Below are 4,658 nucleotides of genomic sequence, written 5' to 3'. Positions count from 1 at the left end.
TAACACCTCTGCAGCCACCTTATCCTAATTGGTATAAGCCAGAACTCAATTGTGAATACCATGCTGGTATTACTGGGCATAACATCTATACCTGCAACGCCTTCAAGAGAAAGCTTCTGCAATTAATCAAGGCTGGGTGGATAGAATTGGCAGATGCCCCCAATGTGAATACAAACCCGCTGCCTAATCATGCTTGAAGCATATTAGGATGGAATGTTTGGGGAATTGGAAAGTATCAATGGTCCAGCATGATGGCTTGAATTTTGTGGAACTCAACTTTTGATCGTGGTGTTGTTCCGCATTGTCTTTGAGTCCCCTGCACAGAGCTTTTGAGAGGAGGTAGCCTATGAACAGATTCGCCAAAATAGAGGAATGAAGCCTGCCTTGTTATTGCCTTTTGTTAATGCTTTTGAACAAGACTCTCTCTGTTCATGAGCTTCTCTTGTGAAATAAGATCATGTGTTTTCCTGTGTTCACATCACATTCTTCTTTGTTGTTATTACATGTAAATAACATTTTGAGCGCAACTTTGCTCACAAAACTACAACATGAAGAACCCTTTGGTGTTCCTTTCTTCCAAACCCATACATTAATCTCATATGTTTTCAAGGATATTTTTTTGAGACCTCCAAAGTGAGTACAAAAAAACAAAAATCGTGTTGATATTTGTCCAAAAACAAATGCATTTTGAAAATTCAAGTGATTCCTTAAATAGGTACACATATACCTAGAAAACTTGAAAGAAAAAAGACAACAAAGATAAACAACACTATGAGGTGACTCAAAAGCCGAGTTTTATTTGACTGAATAAATCATTTGGCATACGCGCATGAAAGCAAGACCTATCGATCCTCAATGCATGAGTTTGAGATGAGGAAAGGCCATCTTTGATAATCCTTTCACAAGGCTAAAAAATATCCATTGCAGTCCCATTTTGAGCCTAGTAATGTTTTTTGGAAATAACCTTGACTAGGATCACACCCCACACTAGGGGGCAAAATAATAGAGTTTTTACCCATCCAGACAAAGCAGCGAAGATGGGTGCTGGATTTGATCATGTCATTTTTTATCTTTCATTATCATCTAAATGAAGCAGTGATTGGTTAAGAAAAGAAAAGAAGAAGATCTAAAGGATCGAAAAGATTTGAGCTTCTCATACAAACAACTGATATGATTGTGCTCAACCAAACAAAAATGGAGAAAACAAAGAGAAAAGCCCAAACCCGACACTGGGGGGCAGGACAAATCATTTTTGAAAAAAAAAATCCAAAAGACAAAAGGTCAGGAAACAAGCACAAGTGATCCCTAGTCTTGAAATCCCTTAAACACCTTTTGAGCCTGCAACATATCCATTTTCTTCGTAATCAATAGCCAAAGCCTACATTACATACCTGATAAAGCCCTTTCTGATCAAAGGCAAGCAATCTAGATTGGTAGGTAGTGCTTTCATGTGCAAGTCAAATCATTATTCATGCAAATAAAATAAATGCTTTGACTCATTTTGGTTCTCAATAACCCTCAAATTGAAATTTAAACCTTTTGTGACCAACCAGATGTCACTTCATCTTTAAACCAAAAGCAAAAAGCTTTCATCACTTCAAGAAACCTGTCCATAGGAATCACTTGAATTTTTGAGAACAAGTTTATTTTGAACCAATATCAAAATCATTTTTGTGATTGGAATAACTTGGAAGTTTCAAAAATTTTTGCATGAAAACATTCATTGTACAAAAAACCCAAACTTACTTTCACATATCCTCACCCCAAACTAAACCCAAGTTGAACACTTGGGGGGCATGATCAAGCTGGGGGGCAATCAAAAACACATGGTAGGGCTGACTCCATGATTCCTGTTCTAAGAAAAATGTCGGGCAAAATTGGTAACCCTTAAGATAAAGGGTGAAGGACAAAGATGTATGATGACATCAAACCATTCTCAGAGGTCAAGATCACAAGATGTAACCCGAGTAAGCAAAAGTGGAAAAGCCATCGAAGTTTACTACCAACACTACAACTTTTGAGAGAAAACAAAGACACCATGAAGAAATGGGGGCCTATATTTCTCAGGTAAGTATACATGCATATCAATCATAATGCATTTGCTTTTCAACATTGACAATCAGTGTATCAACTTTTAGGTAGTGCGTTTTTTAACCTTACCACTTGTTTGAATGCGCCTTTGAGCCTTCACTTCCTTTTGAGTGCGCCTTTGAGCCCTCAACTTTCATTTTGAGTGCGCCTTTGAGCCCTCATCCCTACGGTAGTGCGTTTTATAACCCTACCTCCCTTTTGAGTGCGCCTTTGAGCCCTCACCTCTATTTTGAGTGCGCCTTTGAGCCCTCATCCCTTAGGTAGTGTGTTTTCTAACCCTACCTCCTTTTGAGTGCGCCTTTGAGCCCTCACCTCCATTTTGAGTGCGCTTTTGAGCCCTCATCCCTTGGGTAGTGCGTTTTCTAACCCTACTTCCTTTTGAGTGCGCCTTTGAGCCCTCATCCTTTGGTAGTGCGTTTTCTAACCCTACCTCCTTTTGAGTGCGCCTTTGAGCCCTCACCATCATTTTGAGTGTGCCTTTAAGCCCTCGCCATCCATTTCTCCATGTTTTTTTTATCTGGGTAGGTCACCCATTACAATGAGGCCGCACTTCACATTCTTTCCTTTTTCTTTGGGTAGGTCACCCATCATAATGAGACCGTTTTTTTCATTCTTTCCACCTGGGTAGGTCACCCATTATAATAAGACTGTTTTTTTTTTTTTTTTTTTCCACATTTCTTTTGTTTTGGTTAAATGAGGTTGCCAGATGGGATCTCATATAGCGTTGGTTAAAGGGAATCTCCATATGAGATTTTAGGTTGACCGAGCTACACACACAGGATTTTGGTTCTGGTTAGAGGGGATTGCCGAAAGGAATCTCAGTCTATCCCAACCACACAGGATTTTGGTTCTGGTTAGAGGGGATTGCCGAAAGGGATCTCAGTCTATCCCAACCACACACAGTTTTTTTTGGTTCTGGTTAGAGGGGATTGCCGACAGGAATCTCAGTCTATCCCAACCACACAGGATTTTGGTTCTGGTTAGAGGGGATTGCCGAAAGGAATCTAAATCTATCCCAACCACACAGGATTTTGGTTCTGGTTAGAGGGGATTGCCGAAAGCAATCTCAGTCTATCCCAACCACACACAGGATTTTGGTTCTGGTTAGAGGGGATTGCCGAAAGGAATCTTAGTCTATCCCAACCACACAGGATTTTGGTTCTGGTTAGAGGGGATTGCCGAAAGGGATCTCAGTCTATCCCAACCACACACTGTTTTTTTGGTTCTGGTTAGAGGGGATTGCCGACAGGAATCTCAGTCTATCCCAACCACACACAGGATTTTGGTTCTGGTTAGAGGGGATTGCCGAAAGGAATCTCAGTCTATCCCAACCACACAAGATTTTGGTTCTGGTTAGAGGGGATTGCCGAAAGCAATCTCAGTCTATCCCAACCACACAAGATTTTGGTTCTGGTTAGAGGGGATTGCCGAAAGCAATCTCAGTCTATCCCAACCACACAAAAGATTTTGGTTCTGGTTAGAGGGGATTGCCGAAAGGAATCTTAGTCTATCCCAACCACACACAGGATTTTGGTTCTGGTTAGAGGGGATTGCCGAAAGGAATCTCAGTCTATCCCAACCACACACAGAATTTTGGTTCTGGTTAGAGGGGATTGCCGAAAAGAATCTCAGTCTATCCCAACCACATAGAGGATTTTGGTTTTGGTTAGAGGGGATTGCCGAAAGGAATCTCAGTCTATCCCAACCACACAGGATTTTGATTATGGTTAGAGGGGATTGGCGAAAGGAATCTCAGTCTATCCTAACCACACACACATAGTATTGAAGTTTCGGGTTAAAGGGGATTGGCGAAAGGAATCTCAATTTAGCCCAACCACACACAGGACTTTGGGTCCGGTTGAAGTTTTAGGTCAATCAAATTTTGAGACGACCAGTTTCGAAAGACCAATGTTATTTTATCTTTACAACACTTACTTTGCACAAAGTTTTGCTCCGTAAGCATTGTAAAGAGGGGGGCAACTGTTGTAACCCATTTTTTGGTCCCCACATAAAAAATAATAAAAATAAAAAAATTCAAAAAATATATTATAAAAAAAACGCAAAACGGTGCCGTTTGGAAACGGCACCATCGTCTTCTTCCCTGCGCACGCAGAGAACAGGGGAGAAGAATTTTTCTTCTCCACTTTTCGCCGAACTTCTTTCCCGGATTTGGCGCAATAAGACGCCTACCATTCGACGCCCACTTGCCTCCTTTTTATCCATTGAACAGATAGTGCAGGGGCGGCCAACAGTGGCCGCCCCACCATTCGCCCCCCCTGTTTTCCTATAAATACAGGGGAGGGCTGCTGAAAATAAGAAAAAAAAGAAAAGAAAAAAAAAAGGGGGACCGGGAGAGAGGGAACAGAAGGGAGAAGAGAGGGAGAAGAGAGTGAGAAGAAGGAGAAGAGAGGAGAGAAGGCAGAGAAGAGAAAGGAAGAAGCAGAGAAGAAAACAGAGGAGAGAGAGAAGGAAAACGCAGAGCCACCGCCGACCACCCCACTGTCAGCGCCGCTTCCTGTCGCCACCAGCAGCTCCGCCATGGACGACAGCCACCACAGGTCAGCCCT

This window comes from Populus alba, chromosome 3, assembly GCF_005239225.2.
Source record: "Populus alba chromosome 3, ASM523922v2, whole genome shotgun sequence".
Taxonomy (NCBI): domain Eukaryota; kingdom Viridiplantae; phylum Streptophyta; class Magnoliopsida; order Malpighiales; family Salicaceae; genus Populus; species Populus alba.
The sequence above is the reverse complement of the archived record's forward strand: the minus strand, read 5'-3'. Positions refer to the sequence as shown.